The sequence below is a fragment of the Mustela erminea genome, chromosome 2 (assembly GCF_009829155.1).
Source record: "Mustela erminea isolate mMusErm1 chromosome 2, mMusErm1.Pri, whole genome shotgun sequence".
Taxonomy (NCBI): Eukaryota; Metazoa; Chordata; class Mammalia; order Carnivora; family Mustelidae; genus Mustela; species Mustela erminea.
In genome coordinates, this window is record NC_045615.1 from 129,396,968 (window position 1) to 129,416,597 (window position 19,630).

Below are 19,630 nucleotides of genomic sequence, written 5' to 3' on the forward strand. Positions count from 1 at the left end.
AAAGGTGAACATAAAAGTGCCATTTGACAACACAGGAAAGCATGGAACCCGAGTTCAGGAGTAACAACATCTCACAAATTTGAACCAGGAAGAGATTTCAGCAATTTCACAAAGCCCTCAGGGCCTCGCCTCGACTTGAAAAAAATTCCCAGGAACCCACAGCTTTTATGGAACAGTTAGGGAACTCTTTATTGGTTTTAATTTTTCAAACTATCTTTAGTCAGGTTCCTGTGTCTCATTCAGTGACTCTGGGGGCCACCTGGGGAGATAAGGGATGGGAGAAGACCAAGTGTGGCTTTGGCAGGCTCTCACTTCAACACAAACAACCCCACCCTTCATCTGTTTTATATAAAGTTTCATTCAAAAAAATGATTCTGTTACCGAAAAAGGAGACGATCTGGTCTAACATTTCTATTTTCAGTAAAACGAATCCTAAGTCCTCTGCAGAGTTATAAAATGGGTTCTCTTTCAAACAGCTTCAGAAAACGATGCCAGAGATGCCCATTACTTGGTGGGAAATTCCTTAGTGTTTCCGGCCTGGTCCCTTTAGCTCACCTTTCAGTGGTCAGGCATCTTTTTCATAATATCCATCCTGTATTTTCAGAATATTATTATTTCATCCTGTATTATTCAGCTACTCCTCTGTTTTCCCTGCTTCAGGCCAAATTGATCCTACTTCTTTTCATTCCTTTCTACAGGTCTCACTTCCCAACTTTTCAGTCATCTCTGTAGGGTCCTCTCCTCTCTGAAACATCTCCAAATTCCTCATATTCTTCTCTGATTACTGAAGCAACAAAGATACACAGTAAAAAGGAAAAACCATCCTTTTGCTACTTAGTTTCTTTGGGCTTTAACTGGGTTCTTCCTTCACCTTTCAAGATCACCTTAGTGATGGGGATGGATTAAAGATGGCGGCAAATTCTCTGCCACTCTTCCCATTGAGGTGTGATTAATCTCCCCTCCTCTTAAATCTGGGTGGGCCCGTGACCAGCCAGTGGTCAAAACAGAATGGCAGAAATAATGCTATGCCAGTTTGGGGCTAACCTTCAACAGGACTGGCAACTTCCATCCTGACTTCTTAGATCACTTGCTCTGGCAGAAACTGGCCACCATAGAGAAAAAAAATAAATCAGGCTGCCCTGAGATCACCATGCTGTAAGGAAGCCCAAGCTGTCAGGGGGCAAGGTCACACAAACAGTGATGCTGTATTCCCCCCAGCTCGACAACCAGGCCATTCCACAGCATTGCAAGAGATAATAACGAATTGTGTTACGCCATTACATTTTGGGGTGACTTACTATACAATAACATGACCAGAACAAAGGGGTTTTTTGGTTTTTGTTTTTTTTTTTTAATCTTTGGGATTTGCTCCCCTCTCCCCCCCCCATCTTCCTGGTTGCTGGCACTAAGGACCCCACAACCCAAGGTGATCATCTGAAGGGCTCCATGACATGAATTAGCCCTACCTTACCTATTACCAAGAAGTGATGATTTCCTCTGCTTGCCCTCCAGTTTTCTTGCTTTATGCCTCTTAAATAATCTTTTTTCAAGAACATCACAATAGGTAATCCCCATCATCGAGAATTCCCCTGTGAATATATATTCTGCACCCACGTTTCCTTAAAACAGTGTTCCTGTTGTTCAATTCATAGCTCATTTACCAAAGCTGTTCGATTTCTATGATATTATAGATGATGTTACAAGATCAAGCACATTCCAAAGTAAAAGAATGGGTTTGTATTACTCGGTACTAATAGTTAGGATGTTTAGTTCTAAGAGGTAAATCTCTAAGTTAGGGGCTTTCCTGCGTCACAAAAGAGACCACAGCTAGAAAATGATGTTGCCAGTTTAAGACCCGGGTGTTTTTGTTATTCCCCTAGGTTAAGGATACCACCAAGAAGAGCAGAGAACTTGAGAGCCTTCTCCAAACTGAGCTCATTTAAACTACATACTTGCAGAGAATCATTTGTTTTTGCAAAGAGGTATAATTGTCTTTCCAATCCTATATGACTTGGACCCAGGGACGCAGTGGCAATGAAGTCATCATTCCCCATTGGCCAGCGGCATTTTGTTGTTGTAATCCAAGAAGAGCAAATCATATCAAACAAATTAACATTTTCAAAGTTCTCTTCCATAAACATTATCTGAGAGTCTGGGTGGGGATAACATATAGAAATGACAATAAAATTTCAAAAATCAAATACTTTGCTCTCTCTCCACCCTTAGTCTTAAGACCAGACTAATTTGTGGGATCAGTTGCTCTGATGGAATAGAACACAAGACCCACAGGTTAACGGATAGGCTCTCACCTCACAGAGAAAGCTGTCCAGATCTGCCAACCTGGATCAGATATACAGCTGAAAAAGAAAGAAAAATGGTGCATAGCGTTAACACTCAGCTATAGTTGGCGGCATCAAAAAGGTCTACTGTAAGTACATGTTAACAATTTATCATTTGCCTTGTAATTTACTTTTTAACTTATTTTTGCTTTCGCTATTCAGTCAAATATTTCAATCTTTTCCTCTAGGGTTTCCATCTTTGAAACAACTTAAAAATTCAGTCGTTAAGCACAGAGTAACCCCTCTGTCTTTGGCTGCTATAATGAAGTATCATAAACTGAGCAGCTTATAAGCAGCAGAAATTTATTTCTCATGGTCCTGGACACTAGCAAGTCCAAGCTCAAGATGCTGGTAGATTCGGCGTCCGGTGAGGACCCGCTTCCTGGTTGACTGATAATGCCTTTTCACTGTGATTGCTCACAGTGGAAGACGTGAGGGAGCTCCCTGGGTTTGTTTGTTTCTTCCTTCCTTTCCTTCCTCCCTTTCTTTCCTCCTTCCCTTCCTTCCTTCCTTCCTTTTTTTAAGTAGGCTCCACACGTAGCACGGAGTCTAACGTGGGCTTCAACTCACAACACAGATCAAGATCTGACCGATTGAGCCACCAAGACGCCCTGGTTTCATGGTACTAATCCCATTCGTGAGGGTCCACCCTTATAACTTAATCACCTCCTGAAGGTCCCCACCTCCAAATACAATCACCTTGGGGGTTAGGATTTCAACACGTGAATCTGAGGGGGACACAAACATTCATCCTACAACACCCTCTGTATAAAATGCCTCTGGCCACGATCCCTTTTCTTGAAGAAAGTTATCTCTGGGTAAGTGAATGAAGCTCAAGCTTATGAGTTGGTTCGATCTCAGGGGGCAAACCTAGCATGAAGGCTGCATCAGACCCTGTTTATTTTACAGGTCACGATAGGCATCAATTCTCTGGTATGGTTGCCTTGGGGAGACAAGCCTTCTCCTCGGTCACAGGCCCTCCCCAGCCCCATTTTTTCCCCACACATCTGGCAGCTCCACATAGAAGTTACCTGTCAGACCCCTGCGGGCATAGGCTGGTGGCACCAGGGTTCATAGAGTCTCTTTTCCAGAGAAGAAAGGGAATCCAATTAGAAGAAGCTGAGGAAGGCCTCTGACATGGCTTGGGTCGCTACGGCCAGAAGATTGTACAGGCTGTTTCTGGAAGAAAAAATGTAGAAGAAAAGAAGCTGGGCAGAAAAAACTATAGCCCGTTCAGGGACTCAGCTACATCTGCTACTCCTGCTAAGGGACTCTCCATGTCCATCAAGAGGTCCAGCTCACCCAGACAGCAGACTGGGAAAGGGAGCTCCAGTATTCCTGATAGGCCATCAGAGGGCATAACCTCATATACCATTAATCAGCCTGACAAATGACTATCCTTGGGTCCAGTGCCCCCTCCCAAACCAGTCAGCGGAGGCCAAGGGACACAGCCTTGGAAGACAGACGCGGCTGCCTTGTCATGGTTGCGGCTTTAACAATTGAATTTTACTTGGTCGTATTTGCCCATTCTGGTGTAGTTTTGTGCTTCTAGGACTTAACAGCTGCCACTGAAGCTAGTAGTCTTACTCAGTTCTGTAGTGTTAGAATACCTTTCCTTGTTGAAGATGTGAGGGAAATGTGTGTATGTGTCATTGAATTCGCTTTGGTGCCTTTCTTGCAAACACAATAGTCTTGCACAACCTCTCCCAAGTATCTGTATTAATTTCACATATTAAAAAGTAGAAAATGGGGGCGCCTGGGTGACTCAGTGGGTTAAGCCTCTGCCTTTGGCTCAGGTCATGATCTCAGGGTCCTGGGATCCAGCCCTGCATCGGGCTCTCTGCTCAGCAGAGAGCCTGCTTCCCTCTCTCTATGCCTACTTGTGATCTCTCTGTCAAATAAATGAAAAAAATCTTAAAAAAAAAAAAAGGTAGAAAATGTGCCGAGCAGAGGAGCAAGGGTTTCTACACAAAACTCTCTATGTCATTAGAGCTTCTGTTTAGTTAAGCCCAAGTTTACAATCTTGGGCTTAGAGAATACCAAACTAAAATCTTTGCTAGTCCGCCATGAACAAGGGTTTTCACATCCCACTACTGCTTGGCATATCTTTTGTTCTCTGCAGAACATCTCCTTTTGACTTTTATGAAAAGTACGATTCATGTAATTGGTATAAAACTTCTTAAATGTAGAAACTTGTTTTTTCCATGGTCAATTCTGGAGACACCAGAATAAAAAATTTCAATACTCAAAAAAAATTTTTTTGCTTAAAAGCAAGTATCAGTCAATTCCTTCAACTAAGAATACATTAATACATTATAAAAGACGTGTTTAAAAAAAAAAAAAAGTATTTGGAAAGCCTGGAGCCTTGCTCTCCAGATGCTTCACACCCTACCCTGGGAAATATGGGGGGACAATGAGGAGAGAATGCCCGCCAAACACATGGGATCAAGTCACAGGTTTCAAGGAACGAAACAGGAAAGGAAGGCTTTTTAAGTTTCTATTTCAGCATTTTCCTTTTTTGACAGTTTGCAGCTTTGGAGTTCACACACCCAGAGTTTTATACTTTTTCCCGATAAAGTAGTTTTTTGGACTGTCCATCCCTCAAAAACAAAACAAAACAACAATACCACTGTGTTACATCTCAGCACAGTATAAGTCACTTAATGTCCTAAGGTACTGTATGAGGAAGTGCCCAGAAGGTCTATAGGTCGCCCAGGCATCCTTTGGCTTCTGCCCAGTGAGCATTGTAGCTCGGATACGCCTGCCTGTCTGTACAAATCACATTCCACGTTTCATTTAATTCTTTTAATAATTGTTGAGGTATCGAAGTCGTCATTTCTCGGTTATAGCGTATAGAAGTGTGATATATGTTATATATATATATATATACACATTATAGCATATATACATATATACACGTTATAGCATATAGAAGTGTGATATATGTTAGTGCAAATGCGTACATTATTAGGACAAAACCTGACAATCTGGATGACATTGCAAGATTACAGTAAGTATTTCAATCAACTCAACTCAGTAAAACCAAGAGACCCTACTCTCTGGTAACACCCACCCAACCCTAAACAAGGTCATGGCCAACAGCAGCATAAACATCTGGCCAATCTCATACCAGAAGCGATGCGGTGAGAACAAAATATTCAGAGTTCCTAAAGACTTTTTTAGTGTTTTCAAACCCAAACACTTGTAGAGGGAAATATAGATTTTAGTTCTAGATGACAGATCATCCTCATTAACCAGAAATCTTTATAAAATAAAGAATTTGCTACTAAGTCTCACACCACTTGTCTTCTTAGTAAGAGTGAGAAATAATCAGTCATCTCCTCCCAGAGATCCACTGGAAACCCCGCAGATCGGCCAGCCCCATGACTTCATGAAATCAAGAAATCAAGAATCCATTTAATTTACCAGTGTTATTTTCATAACTAGTTTGAAAACTAGAAGACACAAGGAAGAAACACAGCGCAGACGAGGTTCCAGAAAGCTACTACATATGGTAGGAATCGGTTATACCCTAAGGAGAACACGTAGCCAAAAGCTGTCTCTGTGTCTTTGCTCTCAGAAAAGCAGAACCAGAGAGATTCACATACAGTCTGAATTTGACAGAGAAAATCTTTTCTATCCAGAAGAGGGCTGCTGGGACCTCTCACAACGTCTACAGTAAAATCCGGCCTGGCTGGATGCCCTGCCCATCCACATGAGTCAAAAAGTTGGCATTATGGGAAGAACTCTGCCAAGTCAAGTTCATGTTTTTTGTTTTGTTTTTTTTTTAAGTGCGTTCCCCTTTTTCAGGATGAAAATGATCCAAGCTCACAGAAGAAAATTCGGAGAACAACAGCAGAGAGAAGAAAGAAAGAAATCACCTACGTCCCTTCTCCAACACTACCTAGGAGAAAAGCATTCCCGTGGGTTTCTTCACAGTGTTTCTTCGACGCATTTGGTTGGTTTGGTGCTCGTTTGTTTGTTTTATACATGGCTGTGGTTGGTTGGTCAGACTCTTCAGTGTGCCTGTGTCTTTTCTTTTCTTTTCTTTTCTTTTTTGCCCCCCCCCCTTCCCTCCCTCCCCCAGTCAATCCGAGGGGGGTGTCTCCCCGACCCGGAGCCGGGGCTGCGAGCTTCCCACACGCTGTTGTTTCTAATGGCCGAATGAATTCTCCATCCCGGCCGGGCTCCTCCTCCGTCCCCCGGGGTCCTCCCCATCCCCGCCGGCTCCTCCCAGAGTCAGCTGGTCCGCGCTTCGAAAAGGCAAAGCTCATTTTATCATAAAGCAGCCTTGGCTGGTAAAGCAAATCTGCTGTCCCCAAAACTCATAATGCATTTCATTACCTTTGGATTATCGGTGTGGAATTATTCACATCACTGCCCTTAATTATCCACCTCGCTGCGTTCTTCATTAGCATGGAGGGCGGAACCCAGGCCGGCCTGCATTCTCCTCCCAGCCTCAGTCAGTTCTCATTAACGACTCGCCTCGAAAAGGGCCTGGGCTCCCGCGGGCCACTGCCGGTTCCTGTTCCTGCCCCAAAGCGCGTCCCTTCTCGGCCCTCTCCGGGTCAGCAGGAAGGTTCTGGGGGAGTGGGGTGGGAGTGGGGAGCAGGGAGGGACGGTCAGGCCTAAATGGCTGCACCAGCCCTTCCCGGGCTTCCCCCCACACCCCCCGCCGTGCTCCCTCTGGATCTGGCTTCCCCTCCACGGAAGAAAGCAGTCCGGTGGCTGGAGCTTGTGTGCCAGACAATAGCAACCGAGGGCCCAAGAACACTTGTCACCCCTCCACCTCCCTAGCCCGCGGGCCCCTCAGGATCGCCCCTCACAAAAGGCCCCAGTTTGACCCCGATTCAAAGCAGGATTTGAATCCGTTGAAGCAAACCAGCGACCACAAACCTGCCACACTCCATTCACTAACCTCTAAGTCCGGCAAGAATACTCTCTTCATCTTTTTCTTTCTTATCTTTTTTTTTTTAATAGGAGCCAAGCAAACTAGTATAATCCCAAATGTACCTACAGTATTTTTGAAGGCTTCAAGCAGGACAGAAACACAACCGCCAAAGTCAAATAGGGCCATAACAAGACTCCGCCATTATTCAGCACGAGCTCCTGTGAAAAGCTCTTTACTTAGGAAGGACACACCTTCGCAAACCACTTAAAAGGAATTCTTGGAAGACAGGCATTTTTGTTTTCTTAAACATGAGCCTGTAAACACTATTGCTAAGTGCTGCTTTTTTAAAAGGCTGGCAATATCCTAACCGATTGCTTTGCTTCCCCATCCAGTGCTCAGAAATATGGGTGTCAAAGTCTGCTCTCCTGGGGTTAGGGCCAGTCGCTCATCGGCGGGGACAGTCAGAGGCTGTTTCCTCCCCGGTCCCAAGGCGAACAGAGGCTCCTTGTCTGCAAGGAGCCAGCCAGGAAGTGCTTGCTACTCTAGTGTAAACGTGGACGGTCGCTGAAGAAGGCAGGCCGGCTAGAGCGTGAGCTCTGGTCAGACAGGATGCAGCAATTAGGGCCTGGTGGGCTGCGACAATGACAAATAGGAAATGGTAGGTAAGAGCTGTGGGCTGTTTCTGGGGATCTTCTTTGCCTAAAGCTTCAGCAAGATTGTTTTGGGGGGACTGAAAGAAGTGACCGATTCCTATGACAGAATATCTGATCTTCAGGAAAAATTCTCTGCAGATTTCTGAGTCACGCCCTATTAATAGGGACCGTTGAAAAACTGTCATTTCATTGATGATGCTTCCAGCAATCGCATGGGTAAGTTATGGTTTTGCCATAGTCTCACTTATGGATTCATGTACATGCTTACTTTTTTTTTTTTTTAATTAAAACCTCTGTTGAAAGCCGTTTAGGGTTCACAGCAAAATTGAGGGGAAGCAATGTCCCATACAGCCCCTGCTTCCACACAAGGTTCATCTCCCTATTATCAACAGCCCCCACCAAGAGAGCCCCCATGCTGTTACAGCTGACGAGCCTACCCCTAACACATCGCCCGTTAACAGTCCAAGTTCATCATTGGCGTTAGGATTCGTTCCCAGCGTTGTCATTCTCTGGGCTTGGACAACTGTAGAACGACATGTAACCGTCATCATGGTATCACACAGAGTATTTTCACTGCTCTAAAGATCCCCTGTGCTCCAGCCATTCATCCCTCCCCGCCCACCCCTGGCAACCATGGACCTTTCTACTCTTACAGTTTTCCCTTTCCTGGAGTGTCATATATGTAAAATCATACAGCATGTCGCCTTTTCAGATTGGCTTCTCTCACAGAGGAATATGCATTTAGAGTTCCTCTTTGTCTTTTCATGGCTTGATAGCTCATTTCTTTTCAGCGCTGAATAATATTCCCTTTCTGAATATATCACAGTTCATTTATCCACTCACCTACCGAAGGACATCTTGGTTGCTTCCAAGTTTGGCCAATCGCGAATAACGCGTCTATAAATACTCATGTGCAGGTGTTTGTAGGGACATAAGTTTTCAACTCCTTTGGGAAAATGCCAAGGAATGTGACTGCTGGATCACCCGGTAAGAGTACAGTTAATTTTATAAGAACCTTATTCTTGTTTGAACAAATATTTATTAAGTACACACTACATGCTAGGCACCATGTGAAGCTGGAAATACCTTGGAAAATACAGTGAAATTTACATTATACGGAAATAAAGTGACCCTGAAAAAAACTGTACAATCAATTTCTGCCAAACAAGTAAAATTTTCCAATTTGTGACTCCAGGGACATGCACTTACAAAGTGTTCTGATGTCGACAAAAACAACATAGCTCCAGGTGGAAATGTCCCTTATCCCTAAGAAGTGCTGTCCTCTGTCAGCCAGCAAGAGACAATGCTCAGCGTGCAAGAGGACAAAATTTGAAGCATTCTTAACATCCTGGTGCCTGGCCACTCGCCCACCCCACCCACGCCCACAACCTGGAGGCGCCCGATCCCCTAAATCCACTGCTTTCCCTCCAGTGATTACCTATAGCTCTTGCTGGTTTAACACAGAATAAAAGAGCATCTCTTTCAAACTGAGAGGACATTTATGATGCTTTTAGCTCTTCAGCCCTTGGGGGTCACACTCCAACCCAGGTCTCCTGCCAGGGTGTATCCTGATGGCCATCTGGCACAGGGTGATCCTCTGGAGACCAGCCACAGAGAAGCTCTAACACAAATGACTTGTAGGACCTCCGGAATTCCAAAGTCAGGACTCCTCCCACAGTGCATGAAGCAGACTCATCCTCCTGTTCAAATCCTTAAAAGGTGTGCCTTCGGGTGGTGGGGAGCCTTTCTTTACCAAGTAAAATAGGAAACCTAGAGACAGGCTTCTGTTCTTTTAACCCGGATTAGTAAGAAACAATTTGTTACACAAATAAGGGATATTAATTAGTTCTATAATGTCCCCTGATAGAGCCCCCTTCGGATAAGCAAAATTTGGAGTCTTCAATATGTTGTAAAATAACATTTAAAAAAAAAAAGAAAGTTCCCTGTACTTTTCCACTGACCTCCCATCAGCCCTGGAAGCATACTGTGACTGTCTGATCAGAAATGTGGAGAGTTGCTAGAATGTACCAGGGGCCGTAGAGATCCAGAGCTCAGTAAGTATTTAATGAGGGCTTTGTGATAGACATATTGATTGATGATTTGACTTACCAGCCTTGCCTTCCCTGAGACATCCTCTGGGCCGGCTTCACAGCCTTTACAGTCTCTTATGATGGAGCCCCTCCCCAAGATACCCACTGTCCCTCTACCTCAGTTATCGGTGATCTTGCCAAGATTGGTCTGTTTTCTCCCGATTTAGGTAATGAAACAGTTAAAGGAGGAAAAACAAAAAAAAAAGTCTTTTATTTTTTAAAATACAACAAAAGCAACAATAACAAAAGACTCCAGGAATAAGCAAGCCTTCAGCAAAACAGTCTGTTAACACTTGAAAAACAAACAAGGGGGGGGGTGTCTAGCTCTATTCCAGTCCCACCCCCAAATCACCACAGCCTACAACAGTCACTTAGAAGGACCACAGAATTACTGACGTTGAACCGCTCAGGCCTCTGGCTTCATCTCTCCCCTCTCCTGTAAACAACATCCTCTTTGAACCAGTGAGGTACCCTTGTGGGGTTACTTCTGACTCATGCGAGTGGGGAAAGTGCCCCCGGTTCAGCCCTCGTGGTGACCACAGGGGAATTATTGCTTCCTCCACAATGAGGTCCTGAGGAAGCTTCAAGAAATGTCACAGAAACCGTTGCTAGATACCTTGAGAAGAGTGGCTTCTGATGGCTCTGACGTGGCCAGGTTTGTTGGGTAAGACCCGTTTCCCTTTCATCAGCACGGTGAAGCCACACCAGCTGTGTGACTTAGATTCTAACCTCCTGTTGACCTTGACCGCACAGACCTCCCGCGCAGACCTCGGATTTCACGTGGACAGGCAGAGCTGGCCTTGGCTCCCACCCATGGGAGTAAACTCTTATCATATGAGTGACCTGAGTATATGCATTTATTTTTAAATTTTTTGATATTCTTAAAATTCTTAACGTTAAGAAAACTGGGAAAAAATTAAGGTATCTATTTTACATTTGGGGGGAAATATAAAATAATGAAATAGACCAACGGTTGGCAAAGGATAGACTGAAGGTGTTTCTATATGACCCACAAGCTACGAAAGGTTTTTACATTTTTAAATGATAGAGAAAAAATCAGAAGAAGAATGATGGTTTATAATACATGAAATTCGAATTTCAGTGTCAATATTCGAAGTTGTATTGGAACCCGACTGTGCTCATGGGTTTATGTGTTGTGTACATCTACCTTTGTACAATAATGGCAAGGTGGATATGGCCCACAATGCATAAAATACTTACTATCTGGCCCTTTACAGAAAACTTTGCTAACTCTTAGAATAAAGAAGAAAAAAATATATATTCAAAGTTTCACTTTCCCAAAGCAACACGTTTTTCTAAATTTTTCCCTAATTTTATTTCTCTTGGGAGAGAAGGCCGTCCATTATTTTAATCTGTTTTCTTAAAATCATAATTTCCCTTAAGAAATATAATCTAATCGCTGTGGAAATGGAAAGCGGCACAAAAGGATAAAGAAGGTAAACTTTACCAACAAAGGGTCTCAACATCCAGAGAAAACAAATGCTAACATTTAGTGTGTGTTTCTTCAATTTTTTAATATAAATGTTTCCAGTTTTTATAAAAAAGCCTCGTGATATTTTGCGTTTTACTTTCTTTCACTTCAGTTTAAATTATGAGCATTTCCTGCAAACTTTTCGGTATTAAAATCACTGAAAACGCAATGTTTCTCCCCATTCTTTGAATAAAGCCTTCTGAGCTATTTTAACACATCATAGAAAAAGCTCTTCTTTTTTCCTAGAATAAGAAAGAAAATAGTTGCAGCCAATTTCTGTGAGTTTAGAAGAGCCATTTCGCAGTCCTTTCACGTGACCCAGAATCTTTTACGTTCTGCTTAATGTTCCTTTGAAGAAATAAGACATTTTTCTTTAATAAGCAAACTTTCAAAAATACAGACTGCTCTTTTCTAGGCTTTTGCTTTTGAGTCTAACAGCAGAATCAGAGCTTTCCAATTGAGCTTCTATTGGTTTCTGTGTTGGGAAGTATAATATTGATCCATGTCTATAACACCTTCCATTATTAAATAAATAAATAAATATCTATGAACAAATTCTTATCTGAAACATAACTAGACTTGTAGGGTTATGCCAATTCCTTCCATGAGTGATTATTGAAAAGCATTACTAATTACTAGAGGGGTCATGTTATTTTATTATCAAAGAACATACATGGGAAATAAAAACTGTTTGGAAACCACACCTAGCAACAGGTCATGGTAATGCATGGCAATTATATTTAAGCCAAGTTATTTCCTTAGGTTTCGGTGGCAAAGAATCAACATAAAAAAGATTAAAAGATTCAGAGGAGGAAATCTTTGCTGCCTTGTGCTGACTTTACTCGTATCACAGTGGAGATTCCCAAAACTGTTGCCAGAAAATAAATGACATTGAAAAGGAATGGTTTCAATTCTACACGTGGCCCTTACTCCTCGCAGAAACCGAAGCTGACTTGGCTTGACATTGCAACGTCTATTATCCAGATGGAATCGAGAGACATTGAATCCATTTGGAAAACCCAAGTTTTTGCTGCAAGTGATGCACGTCGAGGGATAGGTCCTCGTTGTGGATAACCAGAGTGTGGAGTTGAATTCATTTTGGTTCCCTTTTGTGCAGAGGGCAACAAGTAAGTTTACTGTAGTGAGAACAAAATAGTGATTAGCTAGGATGGGTAAACCTTAGTTTACGAAAACCCCAAAACCTTGGGCTGTTTATTGCAATCACAGTGATTGATGTACGCCCAAAGAAAGAAGGAAAGCAAAGCAAAAGTGGGAAAGGAAGGAAGGGTGGAAGGGAGGGAGGAAAGAGGGAAGAGAGGAAAGAGAGAGGGAAGTAAGAAAAGCTACTGACTTATAGCATCTTTCATTAGCATCTTTGTGTCTTAAGAATGGAACCCTTCCAGCTGGGACATTCTCTGATGATTTACAGCCAAGAAGAAGAACTTGGAACCCCTGCGGATCTAAAAAAAATATATGCATGTTTTTAACTGCCCCGGGCTCTCAGTCTTTGCTGCCAGATGTAGTGATGAAGTTAAGGAGATAATTCTTTCCATGAGGAGGAATGGGGCAAGGAAACAATGTCCTGAAAGCTGGTAAGAATTGCCAACAGAACTCTGAGGTCAAACTGTGCTAAGGGCGGGCTCAGGGAGCTCGACTACGAAAACAGACCAAGGATGCTGCAGCAGGAAGGTGGGAGCCCCGGGGGCTGTGGGAGGGCTGGGCTGCAACAAGGGATTGACCACAGGTGACTGTGGTCACCTGAAAACAAGAGTGCCTTTCAGGCCACAGGTATGGAGGGCCGGTATTTTATAAGCCACACCACTAATTACCCCTCAGAGATGTTCAGGTAGCTTCTCTTAACTCCAGATATTTTATAGGGTCTTTTTAAAACGGGTCAGCCACATCCTAGAGCAAACGCAATCCCCAACGAGGTTCTAAGCCATACTTCGGGAAAGAAGAAGTTTCTCCCTCCTGTCTGATGCAGCACCTGCATTCTCACCCAGCCTCAAGAAACAAAGCCAGAAAGAGGCAAACTGAGCAATGGTGAAAATTAGTTTCTAATCATAATTCATTTCTAACTTCCAGCTAAATGTGGGCTGGACAGGGGCCAGGCTGTGGAGAATGGAAGCAGGAGCTCTGCGTGGGGAGTTGGCATACTTCGGCTTGAAACTGGCTTGCTGAGTTTTGGAGATGAAAGATAAGCTTTGGGCATGACTGGGCAGCGGAAGATGGGGCCACACTCGGCTCCTCTCCCCCCATCTCCCACCCCCGATCCTTGTTCCACAGGCTAGTGAATGGGGAAAGAAATCAGAGCCACCGCCAACTCCCTTCCTCCTAGGAATAATGTGGAACGTACTTTTTGCTTTTCATTGTTGGCGTGTAACTTTTTTGGTCACGAAACCCTAACCAGAAAGGTTTTTAAAGGATACATACATGAACTTACATTGAAAAGGGAGTGGGAAAATCTGGATCCTGGCAAGGGTGGGACCCAAAGTGCTCCCAGCCTCAGCAAACCAATCATAATTATAGGTATCTTCATTGAGTGCTGAAGCACATTCCTCTTTAATCATCACTTCCACTCTACAAAGCAGACTTTTATGATTCCCATTTTACAGATGCAGAAACTGAGACACAGAAGTTCATTAACTAGCTTGAAGTCACACAGCTGGCCCCATAGTGACCAGGACCTCTGATTTTCGGGACATATTTCCTTTTAGAGTAAAGACTTCATTTCTCAGCCTCCCTTGAGGTTGGGTACAGACCTGAGATTAAGATCTGGCCAAGGGGGCATGAAGGGAAATGGAACAGTATGGGGAACTTCCTGAACTTGCCTTTAAAGGGGAGGAGCTTCCTCACCCATCCCCTTTTCTACCATGCTGCTACTTGAGATGGGCGAGGAAGCCATGACACATCTTGTGCCTTTCAGTTGAAGACATCATTGTGTGGATGGTGGAACAGCCACATTGGAGGAGTGGTTCCCTACAGCATCCTAGCATACCCTCCCGCTATGCCATTCCTAGGCTACCCACCTCAGGCTATTAAATGAGGAAGAAAAGACCTCTTTCTAGTGGAAACCCTTATTATTGTATCTGTCTTGTACATAGCCAACCTATTCCCTCATTTACTTCCTCGCTGAGCTGGAATTTGAATCCAGTTCCGTCTGATTATAAATCCAGGCTCTAATCTACCACACACTTCTAATTCTAGGCGGTACCATCTGAAGAACAGTCTGAATTCTTCATGGAAGAAGTACTTGCTAATTCCTTCTTGGAAACATAAGACCACTCTTCGACTGTTGATTCTAAAGGGTAATGGTGTCCCATTTAAGAGCCTCTTAGTACGAAGCTTCTATAAAATAAAGTTTGAAAATGTTCTGAGGTATCAGGAGGGCTGGTGGTCCTTACGTTCATGGTTTCCATTAAACAAAGGACCAAAATAAAGACCTTCTCTCTTATTTGTCTGGTAGGGTTGAAAGTAGGCAGAAAAGTCTTCTCAGATGTACTTGAGGTTAGTTTTCAGAGCTTGCTCTCTTTCTGCATGTTTTCACCCTTCAGAGCGGTGATTTCTCCCCTAGTCCTGGTGCCTTGGGCCCCTTTCCACTGGCTCACCCTCTGCCAAAGTAGGGAAGGATTCAGTATCTGGACTCCATCATTGTCTGTGATACCCTAGCCTCCTTTGCCTTGTGCCCACTTCTTCTAGCCCAGCAGTGCTGGGGAGGGATGTCCTCATCCTGGGAGGTGCCCAGGGCAGAAGCTCCAATTATTGTCCTGTCCTGAGGTGCACAGTTCAAGTTCAGGCTCCGCCACTTAATTAGCAATGGTTCCTAGCTGTATGAGCACAGCCAAGTCCCTATCCTCTAATAGGAATAAATAACAGCATTTGCAGGGCTGTTGGGTGAACTGAGCAAGATGATACCTGTGGGTGAACTGGGCTCGTCATAGATGCTCAATAAATGATCATTCTCTGAATTTCGTTGGATCTCCCTTGTTTCCTTGCCTTTTTCTTCTGAACACAATAAATGACCGTCTCCACACTCCAAGCCGCAATTGCTCGTATTCCACCATTCTCGACCACCTAGACAGTTTTTAGATGATGCTTTCTGTCCTATAATTGTATCTTATATTTTAAGAATTTTAAGGATTGCATCGCATTGGCTGGAGGGGATAGGGGAATGGGTGCTAACTGGAATCCAGATAGGACTGTGATGCCACTCCAGGAGAGGCTGTCTCACAAAAAGCTGTGGCCTTTCCTAGAGGAACTGAGCCGCTGCCTCCCCATGGCCGGTGGCAGGGCAGCCAGGGGCATAAATAACCCCACCTCTCTCTCCCGCTGTCTCTGACCTCAAAGGCTGCTTTCTGTTGGTCGATCCAAGCAGAAGCTGGAGAGCAAGAGGTGGATCCACATGGAAGGATCCACATGGCTGGTCTCCCAGGACCCGCAGAAGGTGACGAAGGGCAGACCATGGGCCTGGGCAAACAAAAGGCATCTGGCAGAGTCATCTAGTGCACAGATCATACCTTTTCACACCTGGCGGGACCGGGCAGACTCCACACAATCTAACACATTAATATGTCTATAGTAAAACATAGGAACATTGGCACTGCATGGAATAAATGAAGAGGAAACCGCTCCTTATTAGGTCAGGTACTATTCCCAGATCCACAGAGGTAGAGTACTGGGGAAGGGAAGGTTTTTTGGTAAGTGTTTCCTGAGTTTCTCCCTCCTCCTTGCACTCCATGGGCAAGAGCCCCTCAGCTTTGTGGGTTCCCTCAGCTTCTCCCGGTTCTGCCAGCGACCACCATTCACTTTTGGGTGGCCCTGTCTAGAACTCCTGAGAATGCTCTGGACAAAAGTCCCAGCAGAGAGGATAGAGAAATCGAGGCCATCCTTGAGCCACTGGCACTCGCCAAGGAGACCTTTGGAAACCAGAGCCTCCAGACTTGTAGCTCAGGATGTTTGTCCCTTCAGAAGAGTGTTCTAGGGTCTTCTGTCTCATGTGGCTATCTGGTGCAGATAGGACAGTAGACACTCAATAAATATTGATTGAATAAGCAGATATATAATAAGTTGTATTCTTTTCCTACATCGATCATCTCCTGTGATCACAGCTTAGAAATAAGTAGTATAATTCAGATTTTAGACTACAAAAGCATAGGTAACTCAGATATCCTCAACTTCACCAGTCTTTAATGCTCCTATGGTAGTCTGAATCACCATCTTCCTTAACTGTGGAGCTCAGATTCTCTTCGCCATGCTTCAGTCTTGCCTGCTTATTTCTGGGAATCCCTGGGAGTCCATATTCCACAAGCTAGTCCTGGATGGTGGATGTCCCTTTGATTGGCAACACCCTTGTCTGCCCCAACATGGTTATCTTAAGAGGAGGCATGATATTAAGAGTGTAGAATTTGGCATCAGTCTGGCTTGAACTTCGGCTCTACTGTGTACTGCCAGTCAATCTCTTTAATATCCTTGTGCCTCAGTCGCCTCATTTGGGCAATGCGGATATCACATCACAGGGCCATTTAAGGATTTGAAGTATTAACGTATATAAGGCACTTAGAAGGGTGCCTGGTGCATGGTGAGTTCTACATAAGTGCTAGACATCATTATCGTTGGTATCTGGGCCTGCCGAACAGGACCACAAAGTAGCATCCTCCAGACTGATCTGTACCAAAGACAGATTGCAGGCTCCTTCCAACAGAGGTAAAGTGCTTTTAATCCTCAAATGACAGTTTTCCAAGTTGTAAGATCAAGGTCTAGTCCTCTTCAGGCACCCCATTATATCATAGGAACAAGAAAACCATTCAAAAGATTTACTTATTTTAGTGACTAATTGACATGTAGAGAATTTTAAAAGAACAAAACAAAGAGCATGCCACCCTTGATCTCAGGGTCATGAGTTCAAGCCCCATGCTGGGTGTAGAGATTACTAAAAATAAATAGATAAATAAATACGCCTGAGGGCGCCTGGGTGGCTCAGAGGATTAGAGCCTCTGCCTTCAGCTCAGGTCATGATCCCAGGGTCCTGGGATCAAGACCCACATCGGGCTCTCTCCTTGGCGGGGAGCCTGCTTCCTCCTCTCTCTCTCTACCTGCCTCTCTGCCTACTTGTGATCTCTCTGTGTCAAATAAATAAATAAAATCTTAAAAAAAAAAAAAAGAAAGAAAGAAAAGAAAAGAAAAAGAAAAAGAACAAAAAGAAACTGACCACCCAGTGATACCACTGTTCTCAATGTATCTACCAACAGCATGTTCCTCAATCCAAGCTAAAGCCTAGTAATGTTGAGCAAATCACAGATTGAGCCCATGTAGAAATTTAGGTTTTTACTCCATGGCTTTTATTTAGCCAATGACTGCTCTCTTTCTGGGCAATGGGAAGAACATTAAAATAGCATTTGTTGATTGTAACATAGCTTATCAATATTTGTTCTTTTCTTCCCAAGTCAAATCTGTATCTAGGACACTTACTTATTAATAGCTTTCAGAAAACAGCGCCCTACCTGATCAGCAAACTATTATTGCACACAAACATGGCAATAGGCATAATCCCTTATCATGGTGACCATGGACTTGCATTGGGCAATACTGAGACGCACACTCTTGTAATCTCCACCCACCTGCAAGCAGATGGTCGGCACACCACTGCATTTGGGCCTAGTGTGCCCAAATAAAAAAATGTGTTGAAAAAAAAGAACTCTGAGGACTAAGACTAAAAAACTGTAGAAAATTAGTTTTTCTTTTTTTCAATCCCCTTGGGTATTTGGATCGAGAATCATGTGTTAAACTGTGTCTGGCTCTCATCCCATTTCATTCAAAGGAGGTGAGATGAAATTCAACGACCACATATTCTCCCCTAGCTACTGTTTTAGCCTCTCAAGCAGCAAGTCACTGCCAGCATTATTTACGCCTCCAGAATCTTCAAACGTCCCTGTCATTCTCTCTACCAATGGAACAGGTTCCTAAGCTTGTGGCAGTCAATTGTGTAACATGCCTTTGTGGGAAGCCAGGCCAAAAAATGAGATCTCAGTGGAAGGTGTCACATGGAGACCCTCCCATCAGGGCCGACTCACTCCATCAGCACATGGGAATGTCTCCCCACCAGGCCTCCCAGAACCTTCAGCCGCTCGAAGCTCAACATGGAGACTCCCAAGTTCATACAGTCACTAAAGATTTCACATTTAGTCAATTCCCCTTTGCTCTCAAAACCATATCTCCTTTCTGTACTTTTTTTCTTCTTTTACTCAAATCAGGAAGTATTCACTTTTCACCAGAACTTCCCCCAACAGTTCACTCATGAGGAGGATGGGGTAGTAAGGTAAAAATTGAAAGTGGGGAGGGGGAAAAGTTGTTTGTAAGCTTACCTCTAGGAAGGCTCTATCTATAAATGTTGTCTCTTTAACTCCCAAATTCCCAAGTCTCTGAATAATGTTTCTCTCCTCTCTTCTTTGCTCTTCATGAGTTTGATACCTGTAAAACAAAGTAATTCGGAAACAACCACCAAAACAAGGCAGTAGCTGTCAAAGAGCCAAATTGGCTTGATCTTCCAAGCAGACCTGAGATAAAAGGGTAGTTCCGGTTCTCTTACTAAGATTAGGAGCTGAGGTGTCAAGGGTGGTAGCAGTGATGTTCCCTCTGAAAGCATTTCAGCTCTTCTGTGGACCACCTTGCCTTCAAATGCAAATTTAAACGGTCTTCATTAGGAAGCATTAGTTCCCTTTTTAACCTCAAGCATCAGTGCTATTTGTTATAGGCAATTGCTATAATTGGACACCGGGCTGCCAATACCCCACCGAAGTTGTCTCATGGGTGTGGTCATAGGAGTATCAGCCTTCTGAAATTCCCACTAGTAAGGTACTTTCCTCGAATGAAGACAGGTTTTTCTTTTAATATGCAAAGATATTTGTCAGAGGGCTTCATTAACCCTGCTGCTCAACCTCTGACCACCCCCCTTCAGTTCCTTTTACTAGAACTGAAATGAAGACACTAGAAGATTCTTTCTGCAATTCCTGTGTCCCAGTCAGGTGTCCTCCCCACTGACACCCACAGTGGACACCTCACCGATCTCCCAGCACTCAGGTCTCACTTTCTAGAGTCATTGTTCAAAATTAAAGATGTGATCACATCACAGCAAGAAAGGTCCATGTTCCACATCTTTGCAGTCAAGG

General features: G+C 43.8%; 1 long non-coding RNA gene across 2 annotated transcripts in view; it reads right to left on the reverse strand.

Moving 5' to 3' along the window:
- LOC116584984 overlaps nucleotides 1–19,110 on the reverse strand; it is a 38,226-nt gene extending 19,116 nt beyond the window's left edge. The window contains exons 1-4 of one of the 2 annotated variants that reach the window (XR_004283414.1): nucleotides 19,019–19,110; nucleotides 18,827–18,932; nucleotides 8,321–8,406; nucleotides 6,684–6,921 (exon numbers count right to left, since the gene is read on the reverse strand). This is a non-coding gene — a long non-coding RNA (uncharacterized LOC116584984). The remainder of the gene's footprint in view (nucleotides 1–6,683; nucleotides 6,922–8,320; nucleotides 8,407–18,826; nucleotides 18,933–19,018) is intronic. The other variant, XR_004283415.1, reaches the window with a different exon arrangement.
- Between the last annotated feature and the right edge of the window lie 520 nt (nucleotides 19,111–19,630).